The sequence below is a fragment of the Orcinus orca genome, chromosome X (assembly GCF_937001465.1).
Source record: "Orcinus orca chromosome X, mOrcOrc1.1, whole genome shotgun sequence".
Classification (NCBI taxonomy): Eukaryota; Metazoa; Chordata; class Mammalia; order Artiodactyla; family Delphinidae; genus Orcinus; species Orcinus orca.
In genome coordinates, this window is record NC_064580.1 from 100,815,115 (window position 1) to 100,837,544 (window position 22,430).

Here is a 22,430-nt window from a genome sequence, read left to right on the forward strand (position 1 = left end):
CCCCCGGGGTGGGTGTGTGGGTGGGTGTAGGCTCCCGCCAACTCGCTGTGCTTTACACCTCGGAGCGACTGGGAGCCACCGCGGACTCCTCTTTAGTTTCTTTGCGGTGCACTGGCGAATGTGGTTTAGACACAGGTTCCTGCCCTTAAGCATCCTCTCAGCGCCTGCCTGGTCGCACTGACTTGGGTGGAGGGCGGGGTGGGCCACTGGGGGCACTGCCGCCACCGGCCCCACCCATGTTGGCTCAAGGAACACACTCTGGATGCCAAGTGCTCCGCGGACACGAGGCCTTGGAAAGAGAAGAGAGCTCTGGTCCACCGCCGCCTCGGGAAGCACCACGCGTCCTCCGTGCTGAAAAGAACCGGAGGGACGGGGCGGGACGGGACGGGATCGCATCTTCTCTCCTTTTCCCTGGCTTTTGTCTCAGCACGCCTTCCTCTCTTTCTCTAACTCCGAATCTGCTGCGCCTCCGGGCCTTGGCAATTCTTTCAAGCCGCGGTACCGAGGTGCGTCGAGGAAAGAAAAGCCGCAAGAGCCCCGCCGTGCTCAGTGCACGTCTTCCGGGACCCACGCCCCACGCCGGAGGACTTGACTCGACGCCCAGATATTACCGTGAAGGGCTCTTGGGATGGCCAAACAGGGTCCTCTGGAAGGCAGTGTCACCCCAGAAATGCCACGCTGCCCTTGCTGCTCGAACCCTGCCTCCGCCCTTCGCTAACCACGGAACGTCAGCCGCGCCGCCGACCCCTCGCTAAACCACGGCGCCACCCGCTCACCAGCCCGCCTGGAGAAGCCTTCAATTACTCTGAGCCAGGGTAGGAGGCGTCCTCCTCCCGGCAAGACTGTTTCAACAGAAGACAGGAAGGAGAAGGGAGAAACAGAGACAGAAAGAAAACACCTCCGGCTGCCGGTCACGCACCCACTCAGGCGACATGTCCCACACGGAAGAAGGGGACGTACACCTCCTGGAAGGCCCCACACTGTCAAGTTCCTTGGTTTGTCAAGAGGCAGACTTGGGGAGTGCAAGGAGCCCCACAGAGGGCTGCCCCGTGCCAAACCTCCACGCCGCCCAGCGGGCGCCCCCTCTTCATCATCCCGCAAGGGCACGTCCCCGAGTCCTTCCTGGCTTGGTGGAGGGCCACGGCGGAGAGAGCCGGGCCCAAGAGCGATCAGGAGAGGACGGGAGGAACGGCTATCACGGGCTCCACTCAGAGCACAGGAGGCAAAAAGCCCACGAGGCCTGGCTCCCCCTCAAAGGGTCTCCCCACCGCCGGCCCCCACGTCGGGCTGGGCTGGCACTGCTGCTTCTCGGGGGTGAGGTGGGGCGCCGAGTGATCACGTCACGGGCGGTTGGCTTCACGGAGGCCGGAGCCCAGACCGGGCCCTGGTGCCGGTGCAAGCGGCCCGGGCCCGATCCCTTTCCACTCTCCCCGCCCCCGCAGGACACGGACCTCAAATGCTACGTACCGATCACCTAGGGTAACCGTACACAGATGCTCGTCCATGCACCTCTTTCTTCCGGCCCCCCAGTCAGGATCCGACTCGAGAGCCTTTCCTACCGTGGCCAAGAACTCCGGCACAGTACACCAGTGTCCCCGTGCCACGATCCCACCTGGGAGTCCCTCCTTCTTGAGCCTTGCTGAACTAGCAGAATCACTGACTTTTTCCTCTGATGAAATAGACTATTTCGGACGGGGGAAGGGGAGGGAACAGAAGAGCACGCACTCACCCAGAACACCAGCGCCTGGAGATGACCGACGTCCCCGGTTTCCCTCTTCCTCCTTTCCTTCCGCTCTGCCTCCTCTGCAACGAGAGAGAACCGAACGCCCATCACTCAGTGTGGGACCACCACGGTGCCGGTGAACGGGGGGCTGGGGGGGTGCGCGTACACCCCCGCCCGCGCAACCTCGAGAGAGAGTGCCTCCGGTTCCTACTCGAGTGTACCGGCACCCCCGGGCCAACCAAAAACTTCCGAACGAGGCGCAAGCGTGAAGAATCAACTCCACGCGTCCTTCGGAAATGGCACGGATGCCAGCCGGGGCAGGGGGGTCGTTAGACAGAAGCAGTTTGTACACAAAGAAGCGCGTCCAGTGAAAACCTTGATCCCGTCATCCCCCTAAATCTCCTTCCGGCGGGAAGCACAGCCATCACACCCTGGTGTTGACAGGCGCGGAGCTTGTCTCCTCGGCTCTGCACACGTGCGACTATGGCGGGACACCCCGAGGTATCTTGGCAAGCCCGCGCGCGTCCTCCACAACTTCCCAGCAGTTCCTAGGACGCGTGGGTAAAGGGGCACCCACTCGTCTCCCCTCTGGCCGCACAAAGGTCCACCGCACGTACTTTCCGGGCATTAAGGGAACGTGCTCTGGGCCGTGGCCCACATGAGATCTACCCTGCTCCTCTCCTCTGGGTGGGCGCCGACGCCGGAGAACGTACCCTGGTCACGCTCACCCACACCCTGGTAACGACAGACTCAGTGGCCCGCGCCTCAGAGCCACTTCCGTGGGAGACAGAAGAGGAGAGGAAGGAACAAGGCGGAAGCCTAGCGTCCAAAGAGGAGGGGCACGTGAGACACCCTACGCTCCTGCCTCCGGGCACAGACAAGGGCACCCTACCCTGGGCAGCTGTCCGAAAAGAAACGGAGGGGACCTAGCAGGACACGACGTCGACTCCGCACAGACGCGCCGACGCCACGGCACGCCTATAGCGCCGTGAGAGCAGCCGAAAAGGCAGAAGACTACCTATCGCTACGTGAGCCTGCTGGGGCCGGGGAGCAGGCGACATGCACACAGCCCTCTGCGGCCCGTTGCCCCCACCTGCATTCAACCCCGGGAGCACACATACGCACGCAGAAATGACGCGTGCTTCCCTCCGCAGACGGGGACAACTTGGGAGCGGCCATCCAGCAACGGCGAGGGCTTTGGCTTTGACCGGGAGAAAGTTCTATCCACAGCGGCACCCCCGAGGCGGTTACAGGGAGAAGGTACAAGAGAAGGGACCTTTTGTACACGCCCTGTAGGCGCACGTACGCGAGCTTACGCACGACGCACACGTGATACGCACGACGCACACGTGATACGCACGCGCGCCCACGCACACGTTCGTGTACCTGCGTGCTTACGAATGAACGAGTGGAGCAGGGAACGAGTGAATGAACCGACGAACGAGTCCGGGGGGGTTTGAGGCGAGAGTACAGACACACTCCCATGGAGAGCTCCCCAGAAGGGTCTACTGAACTGATGGCCCTCCCCAGGGTCATCTGTCTGTGCGGATGGAGGGGAGCCGCTGGGATGTACACCTGTCCCAGCAACGCCAAACCACCTCCCTGCACCCCCGACCCCGGGCACTCCGTGGCAGAGTGACCGCCTGACGCCCCTGGAGGTGAGCAGGGGCAATGTGCCCCAGCTCCCTTGGGTCCCCGTCAGTGCCTCCCGCTGCCACAGTGGCCTAGACCCTCTCGGGCCTGCTCCTGAGCCCTTAAGCCAGTTCACGTAGCGGGATGAGAACAGCAGAGAGGCAACCACGCAGGAAGACGAGGAACCCAGGTCCCTGTGCCAGCTCTGGCTCTGAATCAATGTCCTGAGAGGGCCAGGGTTCTGCCCGACACGACCCAGGTGGATGCCCGTCCCCAGGTGTGCAGACATGACAGGGTCCCGGTCGCCAGGACCTGTGGGCCAGGCAACGTGGACTCCAGACCCCTCCCAGAGGGGTGTGGAGATGGACCCACCGAGGCACGGATTCCTTGGGAGGTCTTTACCTGTGCGTTCCTACTGCCAAGGAGAAGCCCCAAAAGGAAGAGACACCGCCTCCCCCAACCCCCCAGTAGGTCCCAGCCCACTCGGAAGGCTTGGGTGGCTCTTGGGCCTCCCTGGGCCTTTTTCCCTGGGCCTTTTTTGATCCGCAAAGGGCGGAGGGAGAGGCCACGCTCGCGAAGGCGCTGGGCATTTCTGGAGCAACAGTGCCATCAAGCGGAAGCTTTTTCAGCACGGCCTCCAGCCCCTGCCTGTGCATACCGTGGGGAAGGCCCGTGACGGGGAGGAGGGCTGGCTTCGGGGCACTGGGAGGATTCCCGGGCCGAACCTGGCCGCCCGGCACGCCTCCGCGGTAGGTGTGGAAGCCACACGCGGTGGGGTTCGGGGCCGGGCTCGCCCACCGAGGAGCCCCTGGCTGCCAGGCCCGCCGCGCTCCCCACCCTCGGGGCCGTGGCCTCGGCAGCCGCCATGTTCAGGAACAGGGAGCTGAAGCTCCCACCCCAGGGCATCTGGCCCCTGGATCCTGGCCCTCCCTGCAGGAGCGAGGCCGGCCAGTGGGGTCCCTGGGGTCTCAGGGCCACCGGGGACCCAGGACCCGCTGCCGGTGCCCCGGCGGAGGCCCCGGGCCCAGCCACCGTGGACCACGGGGAAAGGGGAGGAGGTGGCCGCCCGGTCCCCTGTCGGGGGCAGCACCCTGCAGACAGCCCGGAGAACGTGTCCTCGTTAGTGCTTGCTCCCAGACGCAGACGAGGAAGAGCAATGCAGGGGCGCTGTGCACGTTCCACCCTCTCACAGTTGGATCTGGGTTTCGGTTTCTCTACTTCTTGCTCCCGCCATAGAGAGTCCCGATCCCAGGCCCCGCCGCATCCCGTGAGGCCCTTCCTGTGCCGCAGGACACAGGGTGCCCAGGACCCACTGGCGATGGGACGCCAAGTGGGCCACGATCGATCGGTACGCAGAGAGGGACGGCACCGTCCGCAGCGAGGGGATCCCGGTCCGTTTTCCGCACCCGAGCTCACCTCGGGAACAGGAACTCCGCGGCCGGGGGACGCCCTATTCCTCGGCCTCCCTCCCCGTGGACGACCCGGGGGCCCTCTCGTTTGGGGAAGACTCCTGGGAGTTTTCACAAGCGGCTCCACGTTCTGCAGGTGCCGCCGTTGGCCCCGGCCAGAGGGGCACGCTGAGGGCACCTGCGGCGGGCCACCAGTCAGAGCGCCTAGCTACCTCAGGACCCGGCCCCAAGGAAAGGCTCTGCCCACGTAAGATGGCCTGACAACGTGTCGGGCGACTCACAGGCGCGAAAGGAGAGGGGCGCGGGGAGGGTTTCAGCGCCCTTCCAGGAGGGGTACGTGTGGAGGGAGGGAGGGGTCCAGCCTGGAGACTTGCTCCCAGTCGGAAGCCCTCCCCCACACCGCACCCCGCCCCGGGACCGGACCCCCACACACACACCAGCCCACCACGCACCCCCGCCCCGGCAGATAAGAGCTGGGCAAAAGGGCAGGAACGGGCCACCGCACAGCTTGCTCCAGAAGCGGCCTATCGGGTCAGCCGGGGACTCGAAGGCACCGCCGCGTGCCCAGGAGTATGCACCTCGTTCCCGGCCTTGGCAGACAAGCTGGACGAGTGGTGGTCATGGGGGAGAGGGTGGTCAAGGGGGCGGGGGGGGGGAGGCGTTCCTCTCAGTCCATCAGAGGTGAGCTTCAGGCAGCTTCTTCAGACCCCTTCCCCTTGATTCCCTGGCTGGGCTGCAGGTGCAAGCACACGGCCGAGACCCGGAGGGCCAGGCCGGAATGCAAGCCGGGGCCTTTCCTGCTCATCGCTGAACTGAGGCTCAGGGCCTCGTGGGGAGAAAGCTGAAGCCTGCTGCAAATGCACGGCCCGGGGGTCCACTCGGCGGGGCTCTGCTCAGCTCCTCTCCTCTCCTCTCGTGTCCTGCCCTCTCCTCTCCGGGAGCCCCGTCCGGGAGCCCTCGGGACAGGCCAGGTCAGGCCTGGGCCACCATCCCGGAGACCGCGCGAGACGGCAGCGCAGCCACCGACTGACTGGACTCTTCGGCTCAGGTGAAGGCCTCCTCCTGCGGTGGCTCCTGCGTCCCGCGAGCGCCGTCCCCTTCTGGACTCGGACTGCCAGCTCTCGCTGGGCCTCGGGCGCCCTCGGCACTGGGTAGCCAGGCTCCACGTGTCGTCTCTGAGCTGGACAGAAGAAGGTCGGTGGGCCCGCCTCGGCCGCTGCCGCCAAGGGCGGCGGAACTCCCGTTGCCCGCGGTGGTCTCTGGCTGGGCCGCACCGCGGCCCAGAGAGGCTTCCGGGGCCCTGGGCCCGCCTAGGCCGAACCTCCTCTGGCGCCGAGGGGAAGGGACACGCGGCCAAATGCCCGCAGAACCGCGGCCCGGCCTCCTTCGGAGCAGCTTCCTCTAGTCCCGCCCAGACGTGGCGGCCACCAGGGTCCACCGAGACTCCACTTCCTGTAGCCCCACACGCCAGGCGGCCGGGCTGTGCGCCTTGTGCCACTGCCCGTCTCTGGAGCGTCCACGGCGCCGCCGGGCCTTGGGCCACGCTTCCCGCCCCTTCCCAGGCGGAGCCCTTGACTTCCCGGGGCCACTGTCCAGTGTTCCCGACTTCGATCCTTCGTCACTCCTCCCCAGGAAGGGACGGGTACAGGGTTCGCGGGATCGGCGGACCCGTTCCTCTTGATTGGCACTACTGCACCACGAATGCCAACCTGCCCTGCCCCTTCCCCTCCCCCAGGCCCTCTCCCTCTGCCCTTTGCCGAGGGAAAAACGAAATGCCAACCTCTGCCCAACCTGCCAAAGGCAGGATGGCTCATCAACCCGGCCACTTCAGAGGGGCGCGCCTCAAACTCTGGCCCTGCATCCTGCGGGGCCTCGTCTCTGTGGGGTCCTCTTAGCCTGCCGTTAGGACTCCCCATCCAGGCACCCAGCCGTTGGACCGGCAGCTGTGTCTTTAGCAGCCCACATTTGCCTAACGCCTCGGGAAACACTCTGAGTGTGAGCACAGAGATCCAGTCACGTCTGGCCGGTGCCCGGCGAGGCACCTTCTCACCAGTCACCGAGGGGCAAGCAGCCCGAAGCAAAGGGCCGGCAGCCCACAGCCACAGACGCGGTGCGGGACGAGCTCGGCCTCCTATGCCAAGACGATGGACTTCCCCCGAGGACCTGGCTCTTCTCCCGCGGCGGCCCGGGGGCGGGAGGGTGGCAGTGGGGTTTGGTGTTCAGGCGTGGACGGTGGCACGCACGGGTCCGTCGGGAGGGCCGCCGGGCGCTGCCCCAGAGACGCCGGAGCGGGTCAGTCTCCTGACACCGCCCAGGGGAAGGCCAGGGATGGGAAGACACCCCCGGGGTGGGTGTGTGGGTGGGTGTAGGCTCCCGCCAACTCGCTGTGCTTTACACCTCGGAGCGACTGGGAGCCACCGCGGACTCCTCTTTAGTTTCTTTGCGGTGCACTGGCGAATGTGGTTTAGACACAGGTTCCTGCCCTTAAGCATCCTCTCAGCGCCTGCCTGGTCGCACTGACTTGGGTGGAGGGCGGGGTGGGCCACTGGGGGCACTGCCGCCACCGGCCCCACCCATGTTGGCTCAAGGAACACACTCTGGATGCCAAGTGCTCCGCGGACACGAGGCCTTGGAAAGAGAAGAGAGCTCTGGTCCACCGCCGCCTCGGGAAGCACCACGCGTCCTCCGTGCTGAAAAGAACCGGAGGGACGGGGCGGGACGGGACGGGATCGCATCTTCTCTCCTTTTCCCTGGCTTTTGTCTCAGCACGCCTTCCTCTCTTTCTCTAACTCCGAATCTGCTGCGCCTCCGGGCCTTGGCAATTCTTTCAAGCCGCGGTACCGAGGTGCGTCGAGGAAAGAAAAGCCGCAAGAGCCCCGCCGTGCTCAGTGCACGTCTTCCGGGACCCACGCCCCACGCCGGAGGACTTGACTCGACGCCCAGATATTACCGTGAAGGGCTCTTGGGATGGCCAAACAGGGTCCTCTGGAAGGCAGTGTCACCCCAGAAATGCCACGCTGCCCTTGCTGCTCGAACCCTGCCTCCGCCCTTCGCTAACCACGGAACGTCAGCCGCGCCGCCGACCCCTCGCTAAACCACGGCGCCACCCGCTCACCAGCCCGCCTGGAGAAGCCTTCAATTACTCTGAGCCAGGGTAGGAGGCGTCCTCCTCCCGGCAAGACTGTTTCAACAGAAGACAGGAAGGAGAAGGGAGAAACAGAGACAGAAAGAAAACACCTCCGGCTGCCGGTCACGCACCCACTCAGGCGACATGTCCCACACGGAAGAAGGGGACGTACACCTCCTGGAAGGCCCCACACTGTCAAGTTCCTTGGTTTGTCAAGAGGCAGACTTGGGGAGTGCAAGGAGCCCCACAGAGGGCTGCCCCGTGCCAAACCTCCACGCCGCCCAGCGGGCGCCCCCTCTTCATCATCCCGCAAGGGCACGTCCCCGAGTCCTTCCTGGCTTGGTGGAGGGCCACGGCGGAGAGAGCCGGGCCCAAGAGCGATCAGGAGAGGACGGGAGGAACGGCTATCACGGGCTCCACTCAGAGCACAGGAGGCAAAAAGCCCACGAGGCCTGGCTCCCCCTCAAAGGGTCTCCCCACCGCCGGCCCCCACGTCGGGCTGGGCTGGCACTGCTGCTTCTCGGGGGTGAGGTGGGGCGCCGAGTGATCACGTCACGGGCGGTTGGCTTCACGGAGGCCGGAGCCCAGACCGGGCCCTGGTGCCGGTGCAAGCGGCCCGGGCCCGATCCCTTTCCACTCTCCCCGCCCCCGCAGGACACGGACCTCAAATGCTACGTACCGATCACCTAGGGTAACCGTACACAGATGCTCGTCCATGCACCTCTTTCTTCCGGCCCCCCAGTCAGGATCCGACTCGAGAGCCTTTCCTACCGTGGCCAAGAACTCCGGCACAGTACACCAGTGTCCCCGTGCCACGATCCCACCTGGGAGTCCCTCCTTCTTGAGCCTTGCTGAACTAGCAGAATCACTGACTTTTTCCGCTGATGAAATAGACTATTTCGGACGGGGGAAGGGGAGAGCACAGAAGAGCACGCACTCACCCAGAACACCAGCGCCTGGAGATGACCGACGTCCCCGGTTTCCCTCTTCCTCCTTTCCTTCCGCTCTGCCTCCTCTGCAACGAGAGAGAACCGAACGCCCATCACTCAGTGTGGGACCACCACGGTGCCGGTGAACGGGGGGCTGGGGGGGTCCGCGTACACCCCCGCCCGCGCAACCTCGAGAGAGAGTGCCTCCGGTTCCTACTCGAGTGTACCGGCACCCCCGGGCCAACCAAAAACTTCCGAACGAGGCGCAAGCGTGAAGAATCAACTCCACGCGTCCTTCGGAAATGGCACGGATGCCAGCCGGGGCAGGGGGGTCGTTAGACAGAAGCAGTTTGTACACAAAGAAGCGCGTCCAGTGAAAACCTTGATCCCGTCATCCCCCTAAATCTCCTTCCGGCGGGAAGCACAGCCATCACACCCTGGTGTTGACAGGCGCGGAGCTTGTCTCCTCGGCTCTGCACACGTGCGACTATGGCGGGACACCCCGAGGTATCTTGGCAAGCCCGCGCGCGTCCTCCACAACTTCCCAGCAGTTCCTAGGACGCGTGGGTAAAGGGGCACCCACTCGTCTCCCCTCTGGCCGCACAAAGGTCCACCGCACGTACTTTCCGGGCATTAAGGGAACGTGCTCTGGGCCGTGGCCCACATGAGATCTACCCTGCTCCTCTCCTCTGGGTGGGCGCCGACGCCGGAGAACGTACCCTGGTCACGCTCACCCACACCCTGGTAACGACAGACTCAGTGGCCCGCGCCTCAGAGCCACTTCCGTGGGAGACAGAAGAGGAGAGGAAGGAACAGGGCGGAAGCCTAGCGTCCAAAGAGGAGGGGCACGTGAGACACCCTACGCTCCTGCCTCCGGGCACAGACAAGGGCACCCTACCCTGGGCAGCTGTCCGAAAAGAAACGGAGGGGACCTAGCAGGACACGACGTCGACTCCGCACAGACGCGCCGACGCCACGGCACGCCTATAGCGCCGTGAGAGCAGCCGAAAAGGCAGAAGACTACCTATCGCTACGTGAGCCTGCTGGGGCCGGGGAGCAGGCGACATGCACACAGCCCTCTGCGGCCCGTTGCCCCCACCTGCATTCAACCCCGGGAGCACACATACGCACGCAGAAATGACGCGTGCTTCCCTCCGCAGACGGGGACAACTTGGGAGCGGCCATCGAGCAACGGCGAGGGCTTTGGCTTTGACCGGGAGAAAGTTCTATCCACAGCGGCACCCCCGAGGCGGTTACAGGGAGAAGGTACAAGAGAAGGGACCTTTTGTACACGCCCTGTAGGCGCACGTACGCGAGCTTACGCACGACGCACACGTGATACGCACGCGCGCCCACGCACACGTTCGTGTACCTGCGTGCTTACGAATGAACGAGTGGAGCAGGGAACGAGTGAATGAACCGACGAACGAGTCCGGGGGGGTTTGAGGCGAGAGTACAGACACACTCCCATGGAGAGCTCCCCAGAAGGGTCTACTGAACTGATGGCCCTCCCCAGGGTCATCTGTCTGTGCGGATGGAGGGGAGCCGCTGGGATGTACACCTGTCCCAGCAACGCCAAACCACCTCCCTGCACCCCCGACCCCGGGCACTCCGTGGCAGAGTGACCGCCTGACGCCCCTGGAGGTGAGCAGGGGCAATGTGCCCCAGCTCCCTTGGGTCCCCGTCAGTGCCTCCCGCTGCCACAGTGGCCTAGACCCTCTCGGGCCTGCTCCTGAGCCCTTAAGCCAGTTCACGTAGCGGGATGAGAACAGCAGAGAGGCAACCACGCAGGAAGACGAGGAACCCAGGTCCCTGTGCCAGCTCTGGCTCTGAATCAATGTCCTGAGAGGGCCAGGGTTCTGCCCGACACGACCCAGGTGGATGCCCGTCCCCAGGTGTGCAGACATGACAGGGTCCCGGTCGCCAGGACCTGTGGGCCAGGCAACGTGGACTCCAGACCCCTCCCAGAGGGGTGTGGAGATGGACCCACCGAGGCACGGATTCCTTGGGAGGTCTTTACCTGTGCGCTCCTACTGCCAAGGAGAAGCCCCAAAAGGAAGAGACACCGCCTCCCCCAACCCCCCAGTAGGTCCCAGCCCACTCGGAAGGCTTGGGTGGCTCTTGGGCCTCCCTGGGCCTTTTTCCCTGGGCCTTTTTTGATCCGCAAAGGGCGGAGGGAGAGGCCACGCTCGCGAAGGCGCTGGGCATTTCTGGAGCAACAGTGCCATCAAGCGGAAGCTTTTTCAGCACGGCCTCCAGCCCCTGCCTGTGCATACCGTGGGGAAGGCCCGTGACGGGGAGGAGGGCTGGCTTCGGGGCACTGGGAGGATTCCCGGGCCGAACCTGGCCGCCCGGCACGCCTCCGCGGTAGGTGTGGAAGCCACACGCGGTGGGGTTCGGGGCCGGGCTCGCCCACCGAGGAGCCCCTGGCTGCCAGGCCCGCCGCGCTCCCCACCCTCGGGGCCGTGGCCTCGGCAGCCGCCATGTTCAGGAACAGGGAGCTGAAGCTCCCACCCCAGGGCATCTGGCCCCTGGATCCTGGCCCTCCCTGCAGGAGCGAGGCCGGCCAGTGGGGTCCCTGGGGTCTCAGGGCCACCGGGGACCCAGGACCCGCTGCCGGTGCCCCGGCGGAGGCCCCGGGCCCAGCCACCGTGGACCACGGGGAAAGGGGAGGAGGTGGCCGCCCGGTCCCCTGTCGGGGGCAGCACCCTGCAGACAGCCCGGAGAACGTGTCCTCGTTAGTGCTTGCTCCCAGACGCAGACGAGGAAGAGCAATGCAGGGGCGCTGTGCACGTTCCACCCTCTCACAGTTGGATCTGGGTTTCGGTTTCTCTACTTCTTGCTCCCGCCATAGAGAGTCCCGATCCCAGGCCCCGCCGCATCCCGTGAGGCCCTTCCTGTGCCGCAGGACACAGGGTGCCCAGGACCCACTGGCGATGGGACGCCAAGTGGGCCACGATCGATCGGTACGCAGAGAGGGACGGCACCGTCCGCAGCGAGGGGATCCCGGTCCGTTTTCCGCACCCGAGCTCACCTCGGGAACAGGAACTCCGCGGCCGGGGGACGCCCTATTCCTCGGCCTCCCTCCCCGTGGACGACCCGGGGGCCCTCTCGTTTGGGGAAGACTCCTGGGAGTTTTCACAAGCGGCTCCACGTTCTGCAGGTGCCGCCGTTGGCCCCGGCCAGAGGGGCACGCTGAGGGCACCTGCGGCGGGCCACCAGTCAGAGCGCCTAGCTACCTCAGGACCCGGCCCCAAGGAAAGGCTCTGCCCACGTAAGATGGCCTGACAACGTGTCGGGCGACTCACAGGCGCGAAAGGAGAGGGGCGCGGGGAGGGTTTCAGCGCCCTTCCAGGAGGGGTACGTGTGGAGGGAGGGAGGGGTCCAGCCTGGAGACTTGCTCCCAGTCGGAAGCCCTCCCCCACACCGCACCCCGCCCCGGGACCGGACCCCCACACACACACCAGCCCACCACGCACCCCCGCCCCGGCAGATAAGAGCTGGGCAAAAGGGCAGGAACGGGCCACCGCACAGCTTGCTCCAGAAGCGGCCTATCGGGTCAGCCGGGGACTCGAAGGCACCGCCGCGTGCCCAGGAGTATGCACCTCGTTCCCGGCCTTGGCAGACAAGCTGGACGAGTGGTGGTCATGGGGGAGAGGGTGGTCAAGGGGGCGGGGGGGGGGAGGCGTTCCTCTCAGTCCATCAGAGGTGAGCTTCAGGCAGCTTCTTCAGACCCCTTCCCCTTGATTCCCTGGCTGGGCTGCAGGTGCAAGCACACGGCCGAGACCCGGAGGGCCAGGCCGGAATGCAAGCCGGGGCCTTTCCTGCTCATCGCTGAACTGAGGCTCAGGGCCTCGTGGGGAGAAAGCTGAAGCCTGCTGCAAATGCACGGCCCGGGGGTCCACTCGGCGGGGCTCTGCTCAGCTCCTCTCCTCTCCTCTCGTGTCCTGCCCTCTCCTCTCCGGGAGCCCCGTCCGGGAGCCCTCGGGACAGGCCAGGTCAGGCCTGGGCCACCATCCCGGAGACCGCGCGAGACGGCAGCGCAGCCACCGACTGACTGGACTCTTCGGCTCAGGTGAAGGCCTCCTCCTGCGGTGGCTCCTGCGTCCCGCGAGCGCCGTCCCCTTCTGGACTCGGACTGCCAGCTCTCGCTGGGCCTCGGGCGCCCTCGGCACTGGGTAGCCAGGCTCCACGTGTCGTCTCTGAGCTGGACAGAAGAAGGTCGGTGGGCCCGCCTCGGCCGCTGCCGCCAAGGGCGGCGGAACTCCCGTTGCCCGCGGTGGTCTCTGGCTGGGCCGCACCGCGGCCCAGAGAGGCTTCCGGGGCCCTGGGCCCGCCTAGGCCGAACCTCCTCTGGCGCCGAGGGGAAGGGACACGCGGCCAAATGCCCGCAGAACCGCGGCCCGGCCTCCTTCGGAGCAGCTTCCTCTAGTCCCGCCCAGACGTGGCGGCCACCAGGGTCCACCGAGACTCCACTTCCTGTAGCCCCACACGCCAGGCGGCCGGGCTGTGCGCCTTGTGCCACTGCCCGTCTCTGGAGCGTCCACGGCGCCGCCGGGCCTTGGGCCACGCTTCCCGCCCCTTCCCAGGCGGAGCCCTTGACTTCCCGGGGCCACTGTCCAGTGTTCCCGACTTCGATCCTTCGTCACTCCTCCCCAGGAAGGGACGGGTACAGGGTTCGCGGGATCGGCGGACCCGTTCCTCTTGATTGGCACTACTGCACCACGAATGCCAACCTGCCCTGCCCCTTCCCCTCCCCCAGGCCCTCTCCCTCTGCCCTTTGCCGAGGGAAAAACGAAATGCCAACCTCTGCCCAACCTGCCAAAGGCAGGATGGCTCATCAACCCGGCCACTTCAGAGGGGCGCGCCTCAAACTCTGGCCCTGCATCCTGCGGGGCCTCGTCTCTGTGGGGTCCTCTTAGCCTGCCGTTAGGACTCCCCATCCAGGCACCCAGCCGTTGGACCGGCAGCTGTGTCTTTAGCAGCCCACATTTGCCTAACGCCTCGGGAAACACTCTGAGTGTGAGCACAGAGATCCAGTCACGTCTGGCCGGTGCCCGGCGAGGCACCTTCTCACCAGTCACCGAGGGGCAAGCAGCCCGAAGCAAAGGGCCGGCAGCCCACAGCCACAGACGCGGTGCGGGACGAGCTCGGCCTCCTATGCCAAGACGATGGACTTCCCCCGAGGACCTGGCTCTTCTCCCGCGGCGGCCCGGGGGCGGGAGGGTGGCAGTGGGGTTTGCTGTTCAGGCGTGGACGGTGGCACGCACGGGTCCGTCGGGAGGGCCGCCGGGCGCTGCCCCAGAGACGCCGGAGCGGGTCAGTCTCCTGACACCGCCCAGGGGAAGGCCAGGGATGGGAAGACACCCCCGGGGTGGGTGTGTGGGTGGGTGTAGGCTCCCGCCAACTCGCTGTGCTTTACACCTCGGAGCGACTGGGAGCCACCGCGGACTCCTCTTTAGTTTCTTTGCGGTGCACTGGCGAATGTGGTTTAGACACAGGCTCCTGCCCTTAAGCATCCTCTCAGCGCCTGCCTGGTCGCACTGACTTGGGTGGAGGGCGGGGTGGGCCACAGGGGGCACTGCCGCCACCGGCCCCACCCATGTTGGCTCAAGGAACACACTCTGGATGCCAAGTGCTCCGCGGACACGAGGCCTTGGAAAGAGAAGAGAGCTCTGGTCCACCGCCGCCTCGGGAAGCACCACGCGTCCTCCGTGCTGAAAAGAACCGGAGGGACGGGGCGGGACGGGACGGGATCGCATCTTCTCTCCTTTTCCCTGGCTTTTGTCTCAGCACGCCTTCCTCTCTTTCTCTAACTCCGAATCTGCTGCGCCTCCGGGCCTTGGCAATTCTTTCAAGCCGCGGTACCGAGGTGCGTCGAGGAAAGAAAAGCCGCAAGAGCCCCGCCGTGCTCAGTGCACGTCTTCCGGGACCCACGCCCCACGCCGGAGGACTTGACTCGACGCCCAGATATTACCGTGAAGGGCTCTTGGGATGGCCAAACAGGGTCCTCTGGAAGGCAGTGTCACCCCAGAAATGCCACGCTGCCCTTGCTGCTCGAACCCTGCCTCCGCCCTTCGCTAACCACGGAACGTCAGCCGCGCCGCCGACCCCTCGCTAAACCACGGCGCCACCCGCTCACCAGCCCGCCTGGAGAAGCCTTCAATTACTCTGAGCCAGGGTAGGAGGCGTCCTCCTCCCGGCAAGACTGTTTCAACAGAAGACAGGAAGGAGAAGGGAGAAACAGAGACAGAAAGAAAACACCTCCGGCTGCCGGTCACGCACCCACTCAGGCGACATGTCCCACACGGAAGAAGGGGACGTACACCTCCTGGAAGGCCCCACACTGTCAAGTTCCTTGGTTTGTCAAGAGGCAGACTTGGGGAGTGCAAGGAGCCCCACAGAGGGCTGCCCCGTGCCAAACCTCCACGCCGCCCAGCGGGCGCCCCCTCTTCATCATCCCGCAAGGGCACGTCCCCGAGTCCTTCCTGGCTTGGTGGAGGGCCACGGCGGAGAGAGCCGGGCCCAAGAGCGATCAGGAGAGGACGGGAGGAACGGCTATCACGGGCTCCACTCAGAGCACAGGAGGCAAAAAGCCCACGAGGCCTGGCTCCCCCTCAAAGGGTCTCCCCACCGCCGGCCCCCACGTCGGGCTGGGCTGGCACTGCTGCTTCTCGGGGGTGAGGTGGGGCGCCGAGTGATCACGTCACGGGCGGTTGGCTTCACGGAGGCCGGAGCCCAGACCGGGCCCTGGTGCCGGTGCAAGCGGCCCGGGCCCGATCCCTTTCCACTCTCCCCGCCCCCGCAGGACACGGACCTCAAATGCTACGTACCGATCACCTAGGGTAACCGTACACAGATGCTCGTCCATGCACCTCTTTCTTCCGGCCCCCCAGTCAGGATCCGACTCGAGAGCCTTTCCTACCGTGGCCAAGAACTCCGGCACAGTACACCAGTGTCCCCGTGCCACGATCCCACCTGGGAGTCCCTCCTTCTTGAGCCTTGCTGAACTAGCAGAATCACTGACTTTTTCCTCTGATGAAATAGACTATTTCGGACGGGGGAAGGGGAGGGAACAGAAGAGCACGCACTCACCCAGAACACCAGCGCCTGGAGATGACCGACGTCCCCGGTTTCCCTCTTCCTCCTTTCCTTCCGCTCTGCCTCCTCTGCAACGAGAGAGAACCGAACGCCCATCACTCAGTGTGGGACCACCACGGTGCCGGTGAACGGGGGGCTGGGGGGGTGCGCGTACACCCCCGCCCGCGCAACCTCGAGAGAGAGTGCCTCCGGTTCCTACTCGAGTGTACCGGCACCCCCGGGCCAACCAAAAACTTCCGAACGAGGCGCAAGCGTGAAGAATCAACTCCACGCGTCCTTCGGAAATGGCACGGATGCCAGCCGGGGCAGGGGGGTCGTTAGACAGAAGCAGTTTGTACACAAAGAAGCGCGTCCAGTGAAAACCTTGATCCCGTCATCCCCCTAAATCTCCTTCCGGCGGGAAGCACAGCCATCACACCCTGGTGTTGACAGGCGCGGAGCTTGTCTCCTCGGCTCTGCACACGTGCGACTATGGCGGGACACCCCGAGGTATCTTGGCAAGCCCGCGCGCGTCCTCCACAACTTCCCAGCAGTTCCTAGGACGCGTGGGTAAAGGGGCACCCACTCGTCTCCCCTCTGGCCGCACAAAGGTCCACCGCACGTACTTTCCGGGCATTAAGGGAACGTGCTCTGGGCCGTGGCCCACATGAGATCTACCCTGCTCCTCTCCTCTGGGTGGGCGCCGACGCCGGAGAACGTACCCTGGTCACGCTCACCCACACCCTGGTAACGACAGACTCAGTGGCCCGCGCCTCAGAGCCACTTCCGTGGGAGACAGAAGAGGAGAGGAAGGAACGAGGCGGAAGCCTAGCGTCCAAAGAGGAGGGGCACGTGAGACACCCTACGCTCCTGCCTCCGGGCACAGACAAGGGCACCCTACCCTGGGCAGCTGTCCGAAAAGAAACGGAGGGGACCTAGCAGGACACGACGTCGACTCCGCACAGACGCGCCGACGCCACGGCACGCCTATAGCGCCGTGAGAGCAGCCGAAAAGGCAGAAGACTACCTATCGCTACGTGAGCCTGCTGGGGCCGGGGAGCAGGCGACATGCACACAGCCCTCTGCGGCCCGTTGCCCCCACCTGCATTCAACCCCGGGAGCACACATACGCACGCAGAAATGACGCGTGCTTCCCTCTGCAGACGGGGACAACTTGGGAGCGGCCATCCAGCAACGGCGAGGGCTTTGGCTTTGACCGGGAGAAAGTTCTATCCACAGCGGCACCCCCGAGGCGGTTACAGGGAGAAGGTACAAGAGAAGGGACCTTTTGTACACGCCCTGTAGGCGCACGTACGCGAGCTTACGCACGACGCACACGTGATACGCACGACGCACACGTGATACGCACGCGCGCCCACGCACACGTTCGTGTACCTGCGTGCTTACGAATGAACGAGTGGAGCAGGGAACGAGTGAATGAACCGACGAACGAGTCCGGGGGGGTTTGAGGCGAGAGTACAGACACACTCCCATGGAGAGCTCCCCAGAAGGGTCTACTGAACTGATGGCCCTCCCCAGGGTCATCTGTCTGTGCGGATGGAGGGGAGCCGCTGGGATGTACACCTGTCCCAGCAACGCCAAACCACCTCCCTGCACCCCCGACCCCGGGCACTCCGTGGCAGAGTGACCGCCTGACGCCCCTGGAGGTGAGCAGGGGCAATGTGCCCCAGCTCCCTTGGGTCCCCGTCAGTGCCTCCCGCTGCCACAGTGGCCTAGACCCTCTCGGGCCTGCTCCTGAGCCCTTAAGCCAGTTCACGTAGCGGGATGAGAACAGCAGAGAGGCAACCACGCAGGAAGACGAGGAACCCAGGTCCCTGTGCCAGCTCTGGCTCTGAATCAATGTCCTGAGAGGGCCAGGGTTCTGCCCGACACGACCCAGGTGGATGCCCGTCCCCAGGTGTGCAGACATGACAGGGTCCCGGTCGCCAGGACCTGTGGGCCAGGCAACGTGGACTCCAGACCCCTCCCAGAGGGGTGTGGAGATGGACCCACCGAGGCACGGATTCCTTGGGAGGTCTTTACCTGTGCGCTCCTACTGCCAAGGAGAAGCCCCAAAAGGAAGAGACACCGCCTCCCCCAACCCCCCAGTAGGTCCCAGCCCACTCGGAAGGCTTGGGTGGCTCTTGGGCCTCCCTGGGCCTTTTTCCCTGGGCCTTTTTTGATCCGCAAAGGGCGGAGGGAGAGGCCACGCTCGCGAAGGCGCTGGGCATTTCTGGAGCAACAGTGCCATCAAGCGGAAGCTTTTTCAGCACGGCCTCCAGCCCCTGCCTGTGCATACCGTGGGGAAGGCCCGTGACGGGGAGGAGGGCTGGCTTCGGGGCAGTGGGAGGATTCCCGGGCCGAACCTGGCCGCCCGGCACGCCTCCGCGGTAGGTGTGGAAGCCACACGCGGTGGGGTTCGGGGCCGGGCTCGCCCACCGAGGAGCCCCTGGCTGCCAGGCCCGCCGCGCTCCCCACCCTCGGGGCCGTGGCCTCGGCAGCCGCCATGTTCAGGAACAGGGAGCTGAAGCTCCCACCCCAGGGCATCTGGCCCCTGGATCCTGGCCCTCCCTGCAGGAGCGAGGCCGGCCAGTGGGGTCCCTGGGGTCTCAGGGCCACCGGGGACCCAGGACCCGCTGCCGGTGCCCCGGCGGAGGCCCCGGGCCCAGCCACCGTGGACCACGGGGAAAGGGGAGGAGGTGGCCGCCCGGTCCCCTGTCGGGGGCAGCACCCTGCAGACAGCCCGGAGAACGTGTCCTCGTTAGTGCTTGCTCCCAGACGCAGACGAGGAAGAGCAATGCAGGGGCGCTGTGCACGTTCCACCCTCTCACAGTTGGATCTGGGTTTCGGTTTCTCTACTTCTTGCTCCCGCCATAGAGAGTCCCGATCCCAGGCCCCGCCGCATCCCGTGAGGCCCTTCCTGTGCCGCAGGACACAGGGTGCCCAGGACCCACTGGCGATGGGACGCCAAGTGGGCCACGATCGATCGGTACGCAGAGAGGGACGGCACCGTCCGCAGCGAGGGGATCCCGGTCCGTTTTCCGCACCCGAGCTCACCTCGGGAACAGGAACTCCGCGGCCGGGGGACGCCCTATTCCTCGGCCTCCCTCCCCGTGGACGACCCGGGGGCCCTCTCGTTTGGGGAAGACTCCTGGGAGTTTTCACAAGCGGCTCCACGTTCTGCAGGTGCCGCCGTTGGCCCCGGCCAGAGGGGCACGCTGAGGGCACCTGCGGCGGGCCACCAGTCAGAGCGCCTAGCTACCTCAGGACCCGGCCCCAAGGAAAGGCTCTGCCCACGTAAGATGGCCTGACAACGTGTCGGGCGACTCACAGGCGCGAAAGGAGAGGGGCGCGGGGAGGGTTTCAGCGCCCTTCCAGGAGGGGTACGTGTGGAGGGAGGGAGGGGTCCAGCCTGGAGACTTGCTCCCAGTCGGAAGCCCTCCCCCACACCGCACCCCGCCCCGGGACCGGACCCCCACACACACACCAGCCCACCACGCACCCCCGCCCCGGCAGATAAGAGCTGGGCAAAAGGGCAGGAACGGGCCACCGCACAGCTTGCTCCAGAAGCGGCCTATCGGGTCAGCCGGGGACTCGAAGGCACCGCCGCGTGCCCAGGAGTATGCACCTCGTTCCCGGCCTTGGCAGACAAGCTGGACGAGTGGTGGTCATGGGGGAGAGGGTGGTCAAGGGGGCGGGGGGGGGGAGGCGTTCCTCTCAGTCCATCAGAGGTGAGCTTCAGGCAGCTTCTTCAGACCCCTTCCCCTTGATTCCCTGGCTGGGCTGCAGGTGCAAGCACACGGCCGAGACCCGGAGGGCCAGGCCGGAATGCAAGCCGGGGCCTTTCCTGCTCATCGCTGAACTGAGGCTCAGGGCCTCGTGGGGAGAAAGCTGAAGCCTGCTGCAAATGCACGGCCCGGGGGTCCACTCGGCGGGGCTCTGCTCAGCTCCTCTCCTCTCCTCTCGTGTCCTGCCCTCTCCTCTCCGGGAGCCCCGTCCGGGAGCCCTCGGGACAGGCCAGGTCAGGCCTGGGCCACCATCCCGGAGACCGCGCGAGACGGCAGCGCAGCCACCGACTGACTGGACTCTTCGGCTCAGGTGAAGGCCTCCTCCTGCGGTGGCTCCTGCGTCCCGCGAGCGCCGTCCCCTTCTGGACTCGGACTGCCAGCTCTCGCTGGGCCTCGGGCGCCCTCGGCACTGGGTAGCCAGGCTCCACGTGTCGTCTCTGAGCTGGACAGAAGAAGGTCGGTGGGCCCGCCTCGGCCGCTGCCGCCAAGGGCGGCGGAACTCCCGTTGCCCGCGGTGGTCTCTGGCTGGGCCGCACCGCGGCCCAGAGAGGCTTCCGGGGCCCTGGGCCCGCCTAGGCCGAACCTCCTCTGGCGCCGAGGGGAAGGGACACGCGGCCAAATGCCCGCAGAACCGCGGCCCGGCCTCCTTCGGAGCAGCTTCCTCTAGTCCCGCCCAGACGTGGCGGCCACCAGGGTCCACCGAGACTCCACTTCCTGTAGCCCCACACGCCAGGCGGCCGGGCTGTGCGCCTTGTGCCACTGCCCGTCTCTGGAGCGTCCACGGCGCCGCCGGGCCTTGGGCCACGCTTCCCGCCCCTTCCCAGGCGGAGCCCTTGACTTCCCGGGGCCACTGTCCAGTGTTCCCGACTTCGATCCTTCGTCACTCCTCCCCAGGAAGGGACGGGTACAGGGTTCGCGGGATCGGCGGACCCGTTCCTCTTGATTGGCACTACTGCACCACGAATGCCAACCTGCCCTGCCCCTTCCCCTCCCCCAGGCCCTCTCCCTCTGCCCTTTGCCGAGGGAAAAACGAAATGCCAACCTCTGCCCAACCTGCCAAAGGCAGGATGGCTCATCAACCCGGCCACTTCAGAGGGGCGCGCCTCAAACTCTGGCCCTGCATCCTGCGGGGCCTCGTCTCTGTGGGGTCCTCTTAGCCTGCCGTTAGGACTCCCCATCCAGGCACCCAGCCGTTGGACCGGCAGCTGTGTCTTTAGCAGCCCACATTTGCCTAACGCCTCGGGAAACACTCTGAGTGTGAGCACAGAGATCCAGTCACGTCTGGCCGGTGCCCGGCGAGGCACCTTCTCACCAGTCACCGAGGGGCAAGCAGCCCGAAGCAAAGGGCCGGCAGCCCACAGCCACAGACGCGGTGCGGGACGAGCTCGGCCTCCTATGCCAAGACGATGGACTTCCCCCGAGGACCTGGCTCTTCTCCCGCGGCGGCCCGGGGGCGGGAGGGTGGCAGTGGGGTTTGCTGTTCAGGCGTGGACGGTGGCACGCACGGGTCCGTCGGGAGGGCCGCCGGGCGCTGCCCCAGAGACGCCGGAGCGGGTCAGTCTCCTGACACCGCCCAGGGGAAGGCCAGGGATGGGAAGACACCCCCGGGGTGGGTGTGTGGGTGGGTGTAGGCTCCCGCCAACTCGCTGTGCTTTACACCTCGGAGCGACTGGGAGCCACCGCGGACTCCTCTTTAGTTTCTTTGCGGTGCACTGGCGAATGTGGTTTAGACACAGGTTCCTGCCCTTAAGCATCCTCTCAGCGCCTGCCTGGTCGCACTGACTTGGGTGGAGGGCGGGGTGGGCCACAGGGGGCACTGCCGCCACCGGCCCCACCCATGTTGGCTCAAGGAACACACTCTGGATGCCAAGTGCTCCGCGGACACGAGGCCTTGGAAAGAGAAGAGAGCTCTGGTCCACCGCCGCCTCGGGAAGCACCACGCGTCCTCCGTGCTGAAAAGAACCGGAGGGACGGGACGGGGCGGGACGGGACGGGATCGCATCTTCTCTCCTTTTCCCTGGCTTTTGTCTCAGCACGCCTTCCTCTCTTTCTCTAACTCCGAATCTGCTGCGCCTCCGGGCCTTGGCAATTCTTTCAAGCCGCGGTACCGAGGTGCGTCGAGGAAAGAAAAGCCGCAAGAGCCCCGCCGTGCTCAGTGCACGTCTTCCGGGACCCACGCCCCACGCCGGAGGACTTGACTCGACGCCCAGATATTACCGTGAAGGGCTCTTGGGATGGCCAAACAGGGTCCTCTGGAAGGCAGTGTCACCCCAGAAATGCCACGCTGCCCTTGCTGCTCGAACCCTGCCTCCGCCCTTCGCTAACCACGGAACGTCAGCCGCGCCGCCGACCCCTCGCTAAACCACGGCGCCACCCGCTCACCAGCCCGCCTGGAGAAGCCTTCAATTACTCTGAGCCAGGGTAGGAGGCGTCCTCCTCCCGGCAAGACTGTTTCAACAGAAGACAGGAAGGAGAAGGGAGAAACAGAGACAGAAAGAAAACACCTCCGGCTGCCGGTCACGCACCCACTCAGGCGACATGTCCCACACGGAAGAAGGGGACGTACACCTCCTGGAAGGCCCCACACTGTCAAGTTCCTTGGTTTGTCAAGAGGCAGACTTGGGGAGTGCAAGGAGCCCCACAGAGGGCTGCCCCGTGCCAAACCTCCACGCCGCCCAGCGGGCGCCCCCTCTTCATCATCCCGCAAGGGCACGTCCCCGAGTCCTTCCTGGCTTGGTGGAG

At 65.7% G+C, this 22,430-nt stretch overlaps 1 long non-coding RNA gene across 13 annotated transcripts in view; it reads right to left on the reverse strand.

The window, feature by feature from the left end:
• Window positions 1–22,430, reverse strand: part of LOC117198173 (uncharacterized) — a 109,835-nt gene that overhangs the window by 63,620 nt on the left and 23,785 nt on the right. The window contains exon 2 of one of the 13 annotated variants that reach the window (XR_007474716.1): window positions 1,730–1,803. The exons of 10 other annotated variants lie outside the window; for them this stretch is intronic. This is a non-coding gene — a long non-coding RNA (uncharacterized LOC117198173). Of the gene's footprint in view, window positions 1–1,729; window positions 1,804–8,832; window positions 8,907–15,915; window positions 15,990–22,430 lie in introns of all 13 variants that reach the window. 2 more of the 13 variants (XR_007474717.1, XR_007474718.1) reach the window with 2 other exon arrangements.